Genomic DNA, 17,525 nt, shown 5'->3' on the forward strand with positions numbered 1-17,525 from the left:
TGTGCAGTTGATTGCAGGACTCCATATTATAATGGAAGAATTGAGTCATTCTGTGCCATCAGGTTAGTTTTAACTCTTAGCAGCAACCCAGATGGACTTCCACAGGAATACCATATTCAGAGTTGCAGCTACGAATCTAAGCTAACACAAAGATGTTCTGCAGATGGAAAAAATGTACAGTGATGTAGTCTTATCAATTTGGAATCTATATGAATCAATCCTTATGCACACATAGAATCATCTTACAGATTTCATTAGGATCATGAAGGGACAAGATGGGTGACCTTGATGATAATGTACCCATTTCCTATATTGAGTGTTTGGAGATGTACAGACCAATACCCAGAATTCGGGATGGGGAATTCTGGCACAGGAAATCCACATATCTGGAGTCTGCCCTGCACAAAAGCACGTATGCACAATGTATGATCCTTTGAAACAACTGTGATAGTAATGGAAAATGAATCACAACTGTCAAACGTACCACTAGATGTCACCACTTATTAATCTGAAAGAAAATGATATAGTACAGGTAGTCCTGAATTTACAACTATTCATTTAGTGATCGTTTGAAGTTACAACAGCAATGAAAAAAAAGAGACTTATGACTTTTTTTCACACTTACAATCATTGCAACATCTCCATGGTCACAATGATCAAAATTTGGATGCTTGGCAGCTGGCATGTACTTATGATGGTTGCAGTGTCCTAGAATTATGTGATCACCTTTTGCAACCTTCTGACAAAGAAAATCAATGAGGAAGCCAGATTCATTTAACAACCATCTTACTAACCTTAACAACTGTAGTGATTCACTTAACAACCTTTGTAAGAAAGGTCATAAAAGGGGTTAAAAACTCACTTAACAACTGCTCACTTACCAACAGAAATTTTGGACTCAGTTGTGGTCGTATGTCAAAGCTTTACAGCTTTAACATCCAAAAGGGGTGCACAGCTACCATTTGCAGCACCAAGTCATTCATGCTTGTGCATGTGTGTGTCTATAATTTCAAGGTACAAACTGATTTCTTCACTATCAATTGTTTTCCTCACTGGTGTACAGATAGCCATATACTGTAACTTCAAAATTATAAGGATGAAAATATATTAGCTAAAAGTAACAAACTTTATTTATTGATTGATTGTTCACATTTTTGAACCACCCATCTCCCTCAGAGTGGGACTCTGAGCAGTATACAGATAAAACATCAAAATATAAAAAGTATATTACATTTAAAAGATGAGGATGAATTAAAAATCAATGTGAAAATAAATTAAAAGGCAGCAAGGAGGTTTTTGGGCTATTAGCCAACCCTATGGCAGCATAGTCCTATGTGAGCCCCAAGCAAGGAGGGCCCCAGAGCCATATTTTACCCTTTTCTGGATGGCCAGGACAATGGAGGCCCACCTCACTTCTGGGAGAAGAATGTTTCACAGAGATGAATGAGAAGGTTCTGTTCTTGGACCCCACCAATTGGAATTCTTTAGCTGACTGGGTCACAAACACCTTCTCTGCCTAAGAGGACAGGACAAGTCAATGTAATGGGACAAAAATGGTTCTGCAGATAACCTGACCCATGAGCTTTATAACTCATAATAAACACCTTGAATTGGACACAAAGCAAATGATAATGCTCAAAGTAAATTCTTAAATACAACTTTAGTTCAGTGTAGCAGTTTTTCTTCATCTCATGGATGAAAGATCTTATAAAAATAAAAACAAAGAAAAATACAATGAATTGCAGAAAACAATTAGAAGAAAAATTTGACTGGCAAAAGAAAAGTGGTTTACAAAGAGATGCAAGGAAATAGAAGAGACAGAATGTATGCATGATAATTTCAATTTACACAAAAATAAAGTGAAGGAAGCAGTAGGCCTCTACAAAAAGAAAACCAACAACTTAGTTGACAAAGAGGGGGAAATTATCTTAGATGAGGACAAAAAACTAAAAAGATGGAAGGAATATATTGAAGAAATTTTGAGGACACTAGGGATAATATAGATATGGGAAGTATAACAACTGGATCAAACATCACTATGGAGGTGGTTGAACATGCAATAAAAATAGCAAAAACAAGAAAAGCCACAGGACCTGATGATATCCCAGTAGAAATTTTAAAATTGCTGGAAGACAATGGGAAGAATTTTTTACTGCAGCTCTGCAAGTGAGTATATGAAACAGGAAAGATACCAAATGATTGGCTAAAATCAACATTTGTGACAATCCCCCCAAAAAATAAATGCAAAGAACTGTACTGAATACAGAACAATAAGTTTAATGAGTCATGCCCTGAAAATATTCCTGAGAATAATTCACACAAGAATATACAAAATTGAGGAGCGGCTAGGTAACACACAATTTGGTTTCAGAAACAATTTTGGTACACGAGATGCGCTATTCAGCATCCAAGTACAGCATTGTAGAGATGTCAATCACAGTGTTTACATGTGCTTCATTGATTTTGAAAAACACAGCAAACTATTAGAAATCCTGAAACAAGGGGGACTAGATGACAAAGACATCCAAATCAGACATCAGGTAGCAAATGTGAGGCTAGGCCAAAAATACTCAGCTGATGCAGACATGTGAAGAGGGGTCAGACAGGGATATATTCTGTCTCCACTGTTGTTACAATAATAAGTAAGTTGGAAGGTACCTTGGAGGTCATCTAATCCAACCCCCTGCTCAGGCAGGAAACTCTATACCATTTCAGGCAAATGGCTGTCCACTCTTAAAAACTTCTAGTGTTGGAGCATTCACCACTTCTGGAGGCAGGTTGTTCCACTGGTTAATTGTTCTAACTGTCAGGAAGTTTCTCCTTAGTTCTAGGTTGCTTCTCTCTTTGACTAGTTTCCATCCATTGCTTCTTGTCCTGCTTTCAGGTGCTTTGGAGAATAGCTTGACTCCCTCTTCTTTGTGGCAGCCCCTGAGATATTGGAAGCCCCTGAGATATTGGAACACTGCTATCATGTCACCCCTCACCCTTCTCTTCATTAAACTACACATACCCAATTCCAGCAACCGTTCCCTACAGTATATGTTTTAGCCTCCAGTCAATATCTACTCTGAATCAACCTTCAATGAGGCACTGGAGAACATAGATGCTGGCATCAAAGTAAACAGTGTTTGGATCAACAATTTAAGATATGCTGACGATACAGTTCTGCTTTCCAGTAAGCATGAAGACCTTCAGCTCCTCATCAACAGAGTCACAGAAATATCTGAAAAATACGGCTTGATCATGGTAATCAGCAAACAACCCAATAAATTCAGAAGGAATACCATTAGAAAAAGTTGAAAGGATCCCGCACCTCAGTTCTAATTTACATGAAAGCTGGGACATGACCACTGAAGTAAAGACAAGGATAGAGAAAGCTTGAACAATATTCTTCAAAATGAAAAAGGTCTTCTGCAGTCAGAACATAAGCCTAAGATTAAAAATCAGCCTTGTCAGATGTTATATTTTTTCTATCCTGCTCTATGGAGTAGAGAGTTGGTCTCTGACAGAAGGCCACCTGAAGAGATTAGAAGCATTTGAAATGTGGATTTACAGACGGCTGTTACATATAAGCTGGATTGACAAGATCAGAAATGAGGGGATGATAAGCCACCTGGGAAAGCCAAGGGAAATCATCAAAACAATTAAAAATGAAAATTAGAATATTTCAGACATGTGATACCACACCCAGAAAAATATGGCATACTCCATTTAATCCTCCAGGAAAAGATTGAAGGCTAATGAGGTCCAGGCAGAAGAAGAACATCATGGCTTCAAAATCTAAGGAACTGGTTTGGACAAAACTCAGCAGCACTTTTTTGTGTGCCTGCTGATAAAAACAAGATCACCAACATGATCACCAACGTCCGATAATGGATATGGCACAAGAAGAAGAAGAAGCCATTTGTCCCTCCTGTACCCTCCCTCCATTCTGCTTAATGCACTCTACTATATATCATTTGCTAATCAAGGATCTATCATTATTTGATTAAGCTCCTGGAACAGAACTTCTTGCCTTTCCTATCTAGTGGTAAGGTCTGCCAGGCAGACAAAAATGCCAGAGTCAGCAAATAATTGAGGCAGGATTAAAGTAATCTTAGTGCCATAGATTGGCTTGCATTTATTTTAAAATAGGATTCTTTTAATCCATGGCCTGCTGAGCAACTCCAATTGTGTAGTTTGCACCATGGTACAAATGCAATTGTTGGGTTCACATCAAAAACATAACTTGATCAATCCACATAGAGTAATGGTAAAGTGAGATTTGTGGTCAGACCCATATTGTGCTTGACTGCCTTAATATTTTGTTAATGGGCTATATCACTAAGATTGACCTCATCCACCTGATCTCCTAACAGGGACAAGATCTGGAATATCTTTGTAACCTCTCAACCATCAATATGAAGGAGGAAAACTAGAAGAGAGATGGACAAAGATAAACAGCTTTCAAATTTCCAAATGCTTTACAATAAAATATCATACCTACCAATAAGGCCCTGGTCACCATCCAGTTCTGGTTTTCAAATTTAGATTCCTGAGATCAGATTTTTAAAAGTTGAATCATGCGTCATTAACATCAAGGTCATAGATTAGGGTCTTGAGAAAGGAAGTAAAAGCAAAGAGAACAAGGCTAAAATCTGAACAGACTTTAGACAGGCAGTCACTGGGATTTGAGGTATGTAGAATAAAAGTTTTAACATGGAATTGGGTTTTGTTGGGTTCCTGTTCTCTCCCAATAGGTATTAGAGACATGGATATTTGTTGCTATGGTGTAGGTCTAAGCAGGTACAAGCAGTCTGGGACTCAAATCCATTCTCAACCACACAAAAAATAACTGGATGACTTTGAGCTGACCACCCATTTGATCAGGAAAATAATGGTGCTATGTATGATACCATGAGCTCCTGGAAAAAAAGCAGAATCTAATCTCAATCAATCAATCAATCAAATAAATTAGGAATATATTAAATCCTTAATAACAATAACAACAATAATAATACTATTATGATTTACTATTATGATTATAATAATAATAAAAAGTTGGAAGGCACCTTGGAGATCATCTAGTAGTCCAACCGCCTGCTCAGGCAGGAAACCCTATACCATTTTAGACAAATGGCTGTCCAGTGTCTTCTTAAAAACTTCCATGTTGGAGCATTCACTGCTTCTGGAGGCAGGTTGTTCCACTGGTTAATTGTTCTAACTGTCAGGAAGTTTCTCCTTAGTTCTAGGTTGCCTCTCTCCTTGATTAGTTTCCATCTGTTACTTCTTGTCCTGCCTTCAGGTGCTTTGGAGAATAGCTTGATGCCCTCTTCTTTGTGGCAACCCCTGAGATATTGGAATACTGCTATCATGTCACCCCCTAGTCCAGGGGTCGGCAACCTAAAAAAGAAAAAGAGCCACTGGGAACCGGTTCCATCACAAATTAAAAAAAGAGGGAGCCGCGTGCGTGTGTCCATGCACGCGCATGCGCAAAAAGGTTTTTTGCGCATGCGCGGACGCACGCGGCTGCCATTTTTTAAAAAATGAGATGGAACCGGTTCCCGGTTGCCCGATGGCGACGGCCCGTCTGCAAAGCTGCCGCTTTCGGCAGCTTTGCAGACGGGCCGTGGCAGCTTCCGCAAAGAGCGGCGCCCCTGCCCATTCCGAGAGGTGCGCGCGCACCTCTCCGAACGACCGGAGGTGCGCGCGTACCTCCGCGCGAATGGGCAGCGGTGCCGCTCTTTCAGGAAGCCCGCCGCAGCCCGTCTGTGAAGCTGCCGAAAGCGGCAGCTTAGCAAACGGGCTGCGGCAGCTTCCGCAAAGAGCGGCGCCCCTGCCCATTCCGAGAGGTGCGCGCGCACCTCTCCGAACGACCGGAGTTGCACGCGCACCTCCGTGCGAAGGGGCAGCGGCGCCGCTCTTTCAGGAAGCTGCCGAAAGCGAAGGGGCAGCGGCGCCGCTCTTTCAGGAAGCTGCCGAAAGCGGCAGCTTCCTGAAAGAGCGGCCCGCTGCCCGTTCGCGCGGAGGTACGCGCGCACCTCCCCAAAGGTTTGGGGAGGTGCGCGCGCACCTCCGGTCGTTCGGAGAGGTGCGCACGCACCTCTCGGAATGGGCAGGGGCGCCGCTCTTTGCGGAAGCTGCCGCGGGCCCGTCTGCTAAGCTGCCGCTTTCGGCAGCTTCACAGACGGGCCGCGGCGGGCTTCCTGAAAGAGCGGCACCGCTGCCCGTTCGCGCAGAGGTACGCGCGCACCTCCCCAAAGGTTTGGGGAGGTGCACGCGCACCTCCGGTCGTTCGGAGAGGTGCGCACGCACCTCTCGGAATGGGCAGGGGCGCCGCTCTTTGCGGAAGCTGCCGCGGCCCGTCTGCTAAGCTGCCGCTTTCGGCAGCTTCACAGATGGGCCACGGCGGGCTTCCTGAAAGAGCGGCACCGCTGCCCATTCGCGCGGAGGTACGCGCGCACCTCTCCAAAGGTTTGGGGAGGTGCGCGCGCACCTCCGCCCATTCGGGGAGGTGCGCGTGCACCTCTCCAAATGGGCGGTGCCACTCTCCATTTGGAGAGGTGCGCGCGCACCACTGCCCGTTGGAAGAGGTGCGCGCGCACCGGGCGGCTGGGAGCCGCAAGAGACGGCTCAAAGAGCCGCATGCGGCTCCGGAGCCGCAGGTTGCCGACCTGTGCCCTAGTCCTTCTTTTCATTAAACTACACATACCCAATTCCAGCAATCGTTCCTTATATGTTTTAGCCTCCAGTCCTCTAATCATCTTTGTTGCTCTTCTCTGTACTCTTTCTAGAGTCTCAACATCTATTTTACATCATAATGACCAAAAGTGGATGCAGTATTCCAAGTGTGGCCTTACCAAGGCATTATAAAGTGATATTAATACTTCACGTGATCCTAGACATTACACTGCATGGGAAAGTGGATGTGTACACATGCCCCCATTCTATTATCTTTACATTGCTCTGTTTTTTTCTTTCCATCCCTTGAGAGAATAAAACAAAACATGCTTATTGCTTTTCTTATCAATCATAGCTGACTGCTCTCTATTTGTCCACACCAAAAAGTATGATTAATGTAATAATGCAGGCTTGTATCCCTCTGTAATACTGATCACAAAGATTTTTTTGCTTTGCACACAGTTTGTGTTGGATTAGGCGTCAGTTATTTTAGTTATTTTTCTGATTCACACAGCTTCCCCTGTACCCAAAAGTACTTCTCAGAACTGCTGTGTTAGCACTGAGTGCAACAATGTCACAACTGTTAACTATTTACCATGGAGCAATATCTAAAGAACAAGTCAGCAACATTGTTGTCTTAAGCTGAAACTTTGTCAGCTGAGAGTGTCTTGTGCTCCAGATTTCTTGCTCTCAGTTCCTCTCTATAGACTTCAAAGATCTGCTTGGTCACCAAGAAAAAAAAAGAGGCAGGATTTATCAGCATTGATCTTCTCACAAGAGAACTCAGAAATGCAACATGTGTGATTGCAATACTGCCCATAAGTACTGAATGTCATGTTAGCTCTCCAGGAAACATTTACATACTGAGAGACGCTTTGTTTTGCCTTCTTGCCTAATTTGTGCTCTTAAGTAAAAAGAGTCAACATGCTTCTCACTCGGTTACATTTCAAATGAGTTTTCCCATTTTCTTTCCAAAGAGCTCCTTTGAAAAGAAATCTGAAAACTTTTCCTTCTCCAATTTCATGATTCAAGCAATGCCTTGGACTTGAATTACTGACTAGAGGCCAGATTTCCTAGCTTGGGTGATGAAAGGTCTTCAAGAAAACAAGCAAGCTCAGAGAGAGCACCAAGGACCTCTCAGATTTCTATCTTACCGCTTCTCTAGTTGCACATGCCAGTTTACACGGGGAATCTCTCTTTTTTCACCCAATGGGAATTCTCTGAATTTTATTCCCAAAATAACAAACCTATGAATAAACTGGGATGAAAGGAAGTGGCTTACAGGGGCTTGCTTCAGTTCTTTCCCAAATAAAGGAAAGAGGAGGTAGAAGAAAGAGAGTTGCAGTTAAGGCTAGATCTAACTAAGCAGAGGAACCACATAGAAAATATGTAAAATGTGTGTTTTCAATTCCCTTTTAAATTCTGGCTTTTAAATTATCTCATCTGCTTTCATAATAGTTATTGAAGATGAAAATAAACTTAAGGACAATAAAATACAAAGGAAGGTAAATTAGACATGTTTTCTTTATGTTTCCAGAAGCTGAGCCACAATCCAAACCAGAATTAAATGCACTAAACCAGGGGTGTCAAACTCAATTTCATTGAGGGCCGCATCAGCATTGCGGTTGCCCTCAGGGGGCCGGGTGGGTGTGGCCTGGGTGGGTGTGGCCTACTGGGTGGGCGTGGCTAGAGTGTGTATGGCCTACTGGGTGGGCATGGCCAGCTCTACATCGTTCGCATCAAGGGTGCCTATTTGGGACCTGGGCAGCAGTGGGACAGATCTGAGGGTCTCTGGCAGGAGGAGGGTCTCTGGGCCAGGGCCAAGGCAGTGGGGGCCGTTCCATCACTGTTTCCAGGATGGCTTCGCGGGCCGCATGAAACCACTTCGCGGGCCGGATCCGGGCCCCGGGCCTTGAGTTTGACATGTCTGCACTAAACAGTGGCCTGAACTGTACTTTCTTCAGGGTTGAATCTGCAGTTGCCAACTGAAGGGGGCAAGGAGGGCATTTGTCATGTGCATCATGTCACCATGGAAATGCTGCAACTTACATACTCTGCTGTTGAAGGAAAAGTCTTCATCGTAGTTCAGTCCAAGCCAGGAATAAACAACATGGCGACTGCTTTAGAAAGAAGCTTGCAGTTTATTGAAGAGGAGAGCCAGACAGAAAGATGGCTCTGGAAAAAAGAGAGAGCATATGTAGGGAGTGGGTTTTTAGAACCTCTGGGGCTTTTGTTTGGAGTTGTTTCCTGTTCCTGTTTGAGGCTTTGTATTTCCTGTGTCATGTATTCTGACCTGAGTCTGGGTGTGCCCTTTGGCATCTGTGGGTTAATCCTATTATGTCCTGTCTTAGAGTTTGCTGGGGTATGTAGATTTTAGGTGTCTTTGTCTTCTTAATCTTTGAGCTGGGGGCCTCCAACCTTCCTGGATTTATATCTGCATTTGTACAGAGCTGGTTTCTGCTTGGGGGAGGGAGACTTGGGGCTATTAAGAAAACTGGACATGCTTTTCTGCCTCTTTAAGATCCTTCGAGGAAAAATAATAATAATAATAATAATAATAATAATAATAATAATAATAATAATAATAATAATAATAATAATAATAATAATAAATAAATAATAAAGTTGGAAGGGACCTTGGAGGTCATCTAGTCCAACCCCCTGCTTAGGCATTAAACCCTATACCATTTCAGGCAAATGGCTGTCCAGTCTCTTCTTAAAAACCTCCAGTGTTGGAGCATTCACCACCTCTGGAGGCAGGTTGTTCCACTGGTTAATTGTTCTAACTGTCAGGAAGTTTCTCCTTAGTTCTAGGTTGCTTCTCTCCTTGACTAGTTTCCATCTGTTGCTTCTTGTCCTGCTTTCAGGTGCTTTGGAGAATAGCTTGACTCCCTCTTCTTTGTGGTAGCCCCTGAGATATTGGAACACTGCTATCATGTCACCCCTCACTTTTCTCTTCATTAAAATACACATACCCAATTCCAGCAACCATTCCCTATATGTTTTAGCCTCCAGCCCCCTAATCATTGTTGCTCTTCTCTGTACCCTTTCTAGAGTCTCAACATCTTTTTTACATCGTGGTGACAAAAACTGGATGCAGTATTCCAGGTGTGGCCTTACCAAAGCATTGTAAAGTGGTATTAGTACTTCACTTGATCTTGATTCTATCCCTCTGTTAATGCAGCCTAGCACTGTGTTGGCTTTTTTGGCAGCTGCAGCACACTGCTGGCTCATATTGAGGTGATTGTCTACTAGGACTCCGAGATCCCTCTCACAGTTACTACTATTGAGCAAGGTACCACCTATACTATACCTGTGCATTTGATTTTTCCTGCCTAAATGTAGAACCTTACTTTTTTCACCATTGAATTTCATTTTGTTAGATAGTGCCCAGTGTTCGAGTCTGTCCAGATCCTTCTGTATCTTAAGCCTATCTTCTGGAGTATTGGCTATTCCTGCCAGCTTGGTGTCGTCTGCAAATTTGATGAGTTCCCCATCTATCCCCTCATCCAAATCGTTAATGAAGATATTGAAGAGCACTGGGCCCAGAACAGAGCCCTGGGGCACCCCACTACACACTTCCTTCCATGTAGATGCAGTTCCATTGAGGACCACACGCTGAGTACGGCCTGTCAGCCAGCTATTTTTCTGCCCTTTTAATATTTCCTTCTCAGGGAGGGGGGGTGACTTTCCACACTGCGTGATGTGACTGACACGTTTATAGAATTCCCACCATCTGTGAAATGTCATGATATATATGACAACATCATAGCTTCTATCAAAAGTCTGTGGCTGGCCTTACCTGCTTCTGCAAGCATTTGATTTCAGTAGAAATTTTTTAATTTTAATCCTACTATCTATCTCCTTTAACTAAGGAAACTATTTAAAATGGAAGAGATTTAATTCACTTGCTAAATCATGGCATATTATGACTTAGAGTGATGTTAAAACCCAGATTCTAGATGAAAATATGACAGCCAGAGTACCTATATAGTATGGTGAATTTTATGTGAATTTACCAAACATGATTTCCATAGAATGTTCAGTACACTTCCTTTGATTATAGAGCAAGAAGGCAGGAAGACCTGCAGAATAGGACTTCTTCATTGCATTACTTCAAATGTTTTGGGCTTTACTTACTTCCCTCTTGTGGATGCACCTGGCAGAGCATGTTTTTGTGATGTAATGAAAGATGATTGGGATGCATTAAAAACATATTTCTCTTTGCTTTGCCTTTTATAATCTGAACAAGCATCCTTAGATTGTTTCTTGCACAGAAATTACAACTCTTAAAAATGCATAATTAAAAAATACTATCTATTCCAGAGACTGCTATAAAAACCTGAGACAGATAAAACGTGAGCCACCTGTTATGAAAATAAACACTATTAACAGATAATAGAGTTCAGACTCTGTCTATCGCAAAATTAGGATGGCCCACAGAAAAGGTTCTTTTCCCACAACTTCTTTACAAAGCATCTCACTGGGAATTAGTTGCAAACACTTCAAGAAGACCGAGAGCCATATTGCTAAAGGCATTGTTGGAAAAAAGCCGTTTTGTTTTTGTTTGTTATTTACAAAATGTATATAGCTACCCATCTCACATACATGAGATTAGCTAAGAATTGGAAGGAATCATTTTATTATAAGATATAAGCTTTCTTGACATACAGTTCCTTTGTATCTGATGAAGTGTAACTTACTGAAATATTACGCCTTTTAATAAAAATTCTTACTCTATATTGATTAAAAGGGGAATGTTTTCTATCTCCCTCCCTTAACAAGGAGAAGGGGTCAAGCACTCTTAAAAGAAATCAAAAGAGCAAGGATCTAGTTTGAAAAACATTAAGGACTGGGGAGAAAGAGGGGAACCTTTAAATTATCTTACCTACAGAATTTTAGGATTCTCTAATTCCCTCCTTCAGTGCTGTAGGAACGGTGAACTTTGGCTGTTTGTTGGATGTTTGTGTTTTGAACTCTCTTGTGATTTGGTAGATAAACAAAGGGTTGGAAAGCACATTAGCTGCATTTCAAATAGACTTCCTAAAAATAATGGGATTCAATTGCTAACCAGTTTCATTCATTCAGCGGGTCTACTGTAACTAAGGCTGTGTTTGGATACAAAATAAATATTTCAAAATATCAAGACGTTTTCACTTTCTCAAAACATATTATTATTATTTATTTATTAATTTAATTTCTATACTGCCCTTCTCCCAAAGGACTCAGGGCGGTGTACAGGGCAATGCAATAAAAATACAATATACAAAAATTAGAATGAGAATTAAATAGAATAGCCCAATTGCAGTAAAAAGTTAATTAAAATTACAATTAAAATACCCCAAACCCATCAGACCAGGCCGGCTGGTTCAAATAGGTGAGTTTTCAGGTCACGGCAGAAAGAGCGAAGGTCAGGAGCCATCCAGAGCTCAACCAGTAATTGATTCCAAAGGTCTGGCGCACCCACAGAGAACGCCCTCCCCCTGGGGGCCGACAGCCGACACTCTCTGACCGACGGCACCCTGAGAAGGCCCTCCCTGTGGGAGCGCACAGGACGAAGGGAACTTGATGCCGGCAGCAGGTGTTCCCTCAGATATCCTGGACTCAAGCCATTTAGGGCTTTATAGGTCATCACCAGCACCTTGAATCTCACCCGGAGGGCAACCGGAAGCCAATGCAGCTCACGGAGTAAAGGTGTTACATGGGAGTATCGGGAGACCCCCAACACAACTCGCGCAGCCGCATTCTGCACCAGCTGAAGCCTCCAAGTGGTCCTCAAGGGCAGCCCCATGTACAGAGTATTGCAGTAGTCTAAACGAGAGGTCACGAGTGCATGAGTGACTGTACGCAAGGCATCCCGGTCCAGATAGGGTCGCAACTGGCGCACCATATGCTGCTTTCCATTCCTTTGGTTTATAAAATTGACAGTGATACTCTGTAGTTCACAGAGCAGGTATTTCCCTACTGTTCGTTGTGCTGTTTCCTATGGCATTTAGTCATACCCCTTCACTCACTGTGTTTTAAGATTCTAAGAGAGCAGGATGATTTTTTACAAGAGTGTGTCCTAAAAATAGCTCTACAGTAACCTGCATCTGAAATTATTAAACTAACTGCTACAAAGTGCTTTCCAATTTAACAATAGGACATTATTTAGAATGAATAACTAGAATGAAAGCCTCCATACCTGTTTTACTGACAAGGCACTGATGCTACACTGGCTCATTTGCAAAGATGGGGGCCTTATAAAGGATTTCAGAGCTGACCTTGGGGAAGATATGAAAGAGCTTTTAAAGAGAGACTTGGATAAGAGATTGCAGGAAGAGTAAAAAAAATAAAAATAATCCCATCTTGATTTTTTTTAATATGACACGAGAAAAAAAAAAGAACAGATTTTCAGAATTTTGTTATTATACCATACAATATGGTAGCATTTCTGAAATCTCTATTTTTCTTAACCTAGCTTAACCTGAAAGTCTGGCAAGCCTTCTGGAGTTAGGGTAGGGACACTTATGAAATGGTCTATTCCTGAGTTTCACACACATACACACACACACACACACACACCACACATACACATACAAATGTCCTGGCCCAGGTTACCCATTGATTCAGACAAAGCATAGTGGTAAAGACATAATAACAGTGACAGCACCACACTAATAGGGCTATCATATTTGGATTGAAAGAATCCATATAGTCATAAAATGGCAGCAAACACAGGCTCCCAATTCTTCACTTCCATCAACTAATTTTATGTGAGATTTGTAGTGTAAGATACAGTACTTCTACAAGAGAGGAAAAAGAAGCCTAGGAAATTTTTTTAAAGGAGGGGAAAAAAGTGAGTCCACCAGAGATTGGAAGTGGACAGAAGGCAACCTTTAAAAAATCCAGAATGTCAGACATAATTCGTAACACTACTCTGGTTTTCAAGATGCAATGGCTGGTTGCACATAGACCACTTAGACAAATCATACAAGAGCTAAAACAGTTGAGTCTTACTTCTGAAGACAAATATACTTGTGCAGTGTTACAGTTGCTGTTGACTTATAATAGTCTGAAACACTGTTCAAAACTGTACAACTTGGCACAGTTTAAACAAAGTATAAATAAAATTTAACAATAGCTCTGACTTTTTCTGTTACCAATAACTTAGTGGGGACTGAATAATAAAGAGTCTCATTAGGGTAGACAACCTGTAGTGGTACAAGGCAGGATTTTGGGGGAATGTTGTGGGACATTGTCTGTATGCCACATGAAATGACAACCCAAATGAGTGGGACTGCTGGAGTTTCTAGGTCACTGTTTCTTGAACTTCACAACTTTAAGATGTTAGCTGAGGAATTCTGGGAGTTAAAGTCCACACATCTAAAAGTTGCAAAGATGGAAAAAACATTGTTCTAAGGAGATGTTTGCAAATTATATATGTTTGGATGTCATTCCTTTTTTTTGCCAAAAGAACATTGAAAAATTATGCCTCCATTTCTTAAAAAAAGTTCTGAAAACTATTTAAAAAAATAGAATCTGGGCCACATGCATCCTATGAGCTAATGAATATTCTGTTCTAAGTTCTTAATGAATGAATATCATCATCATCCATTTTAGATTTCACAAAATCCGAATCCAAACTCTTAAGGGATCAAATTAGCTCCCATCTGCCCAGGGCAGCAAGAAGAGTCCCCCTGTTACAAGACAGGCTTATTCTCTGTATCCAATCAAGTAAAAACTGAATTCTCCTAATAATCAGTTCTTCTTTCTATTATTGAAAAAGGGAAGCAGCATCAACAATAGAGTTGCTCAGTCTAAAATTAGATTATCAGATACAGAGCAAAACCACCAACCAGCCCAAGCTTTTTCCACATTAATGACTTTTTCCCCATTCAACATCTGCATAGATCTGCACCTGACAGTACTTACAGACTGTAAATAAACCATCATCTAATGTAATTTAGCTGCCATGGACCCTGGGCCAAATTAGTGACCTTGTCAAAAAATCATGTGATCCATAAGCAATTTGAAAGCAAAACCAATTCTTACAGAAGAACTAGCAAACACAACATTATTTGTTTTGTACTAGTTCACAAACAACCTACCAGCCATTCCTCATGATGCCAGGACAATTAACTAAAAAGACATGAGAGTTCAAAAGTTTTACTGTGTTTTAAAATCCAAATTCTACTTTACAGAAATAATCTAATTGATCTCTTGGGGATCTATCTTCCCTTGATACTTTATCTAGAGGCCAGTTATACCCAGCATGTTTCTGCAGAAGTAGTTGGTAGGAACAGATGTCATCTCTATTCTGCTTTCAAAAATTCTGCAGATGTTGAAATTCATTAAGAGGAAATGTATGCTTGGATGATGTTTTCTTAGGCTGTTTCAGTTCATATGAGTAAGAACATGAAAGTGGTCCTGTAGTCCTATTGCAGGATAACTACAAATCTCCTTCATTTTATCCAGTGAAATCACTTGTTTGATAATTAGGATCCAATTTACATTCTTATTTATTGGACAATTGTTAGCCATAGTTCAGGAGTTCATAACATTTCATTTTTAAAAAGGCACTTCTTCAAGACCGTGGCTACAGCTGGACTTTGATGGGCATGCTGGTGGCCTTATTATAAAATTTATGCAAAATCAGAACATTTTTTATTTAATTTCATTTAAATTTAATAAAATATTATTTACGTAATTATTCCCAGTTAAACACATTAAACTGTGTTTAATATACCTTTCTTTCAGTCATATTAAACATTACACCTCATTAGCAAATTTCTGATTGGTTCAGCCTCTGGGGCATCATAAACAAAGGGATTATGAGTCATGCTGCCCTTTGGCTTATATGCTTAAAAGATATGCTGCCTTTTAAAGTATCATTCTCACAAGGTGGCTGATGTTGTAAAAGTATAAGCTAACAAGAAGATAAGAAGATAAGAAACAAAGCAACACAATAGCATTTGAAAAAGAATAAAGTAATTCCCAATCAAATCAAAGGCAGAGTTGATTGAATCTGGACCTTAACAGTAGAAGAGGCATCAGGCAATGGACTGGGAGATAATATTACAAAATATTCAGTTGTATTTTTCCTCAGGCACAGCCAAAGTATCATCAAAAAGATACTATATTTACACACAGCTTTTGTACAGCAAAAATGGTCATTGATTGAACAAAGCCATAGTGTCCTTGTCAGTCACACATTATGTAAACTAAAAGTAGACAAAGTATTGAATGGCATAACAGGATACATCAAGCAGGCTAGTGAGCAAGCATTGCTTAAAGTTCCCTCTAAGCTATGGAGCAGGGGAGTCAAACTGCCAGCCCGCAGGCCGGTTGCATCATGCGGAGGCCGCGCCCACCCCAGCTCCCGCAATGCGAAAACAGTCGCGATATGTCAGGACACATCACTGCAGGCAGAATGAATTTGTACATGGTTTTTGTAGGCATCAGGTTACACCTATGGTTTTGGGACATAGGAGCAATGGCAAAAATTTTTTTTAAAAAAAGTAATAATCTGAGAGCATTTCATTTATTTATTAAGAGACCACACTCCAAAAACTAGGAGGAACCAGGATATAAAAGTGGTTGTGCCTAGGTCAGGGGTGTCAAACTGCCAGCCCGCAGGCCAGATGCATCATGGCGAAACTGCGTCCACCCCATTGCTAGCAATGGGGAAAAAGTCACGATATGTCATGACATGTCACATGACATTGGGCGTTTGACACCCCTGGCCTAGGTTAAAAACTAATGTTATTCTGTTGTAATTTAAAATGAATTTAATTATTGCCTTTGCATTTAATAATTTCCTCCATCCATCTTAATTTTAAATAGGTGGCATCTTTAGAAGACCCCTGGATTCGCAGGCAGGGCAACTTTGCTACAGATTCACCTTGATTAGGCAGAAAAGGCGAAAGTATAGGAAAATGTTCCTTATATTATCAAAATATTGTGCCCTTCCCAGGTTTTCCTTCCTGAAAAACATGGTTGCCATAGAAGCTTTTGTTCAGGTCCTTGTAAAATCTCATGTCTCAGGCAAGGAAACTGTGCAATGAAAGCTTCGCTTAGCAGTGATACAAATACAGATGCTGGAGCAATCTGGTTAAGGAGTGCAGCGGTTAGAGCAATAAGATGGAAGAGATGTGGCTACATCATACATATGGGGTTTTCCTTGCCTTTTTTCCATTAAGAGATTTTTGAAAAAACGTTTGTTCAGATGCTTACAAACACCAAGTGTCTGTGGGTTTTCCATTTAAGCGGCTGCGGCTTTTGACAACACAGCAACATTTGGCAGAAATCAGATTGCACTTCTGTTGGTCATACACATTTCTCGCTTACCACTTAAAGGAAAAGTTCACAAACACCCAAAAGGTTTAATAAAATGTTTTTATCAAAAATCCCCAAATCGCAAATTGGCTCACTCTTGTTAAAAAAGAGACACTAAAAAACCCTATGGCAGCTGTGGGAGCTTCATCACTGGAGGTTTTTAAGAAGAGACTGGACAGTCACATAAATTAAATAGATAGATAGATAGATAGATAGATAGATAGATAGATAGATAGATAGATAGATAGATAGATAGATAGATAAAACAAATAAATAAATAAATAAATAAATAAATAAATAAATAAATAAATAAACAAACAAACCTTTATTGTCAAAGTACAACATGTGTACATTGAGATTAGCTGAGCCTCCCCCTGTGCTCTCTCCCCCCAACACACAGTGACAACAAACCCTCCATCCCACCACACCATGTGAACCAACTACACCACACACCGGCCTCCCAGTCACATGTCTGAAATGGTACAGGGTCTCCTGCTTGAGCAGAGGGCTGGACTAGAAGACCTCCAAGGTCCCTCCCAGCTCTGATT

This window comes from Vipera ursinii (genome assembly GCF_947247035.1).
Source record: "Vipera ursinii genome assembly, chromosome: 1".
Classification (NCBI taxonomy): Eukaryota; Metazoa; Chordata; class Lepidosauria; order Squamata; family Viperidae; genus Vipera; species Vipera ursinii.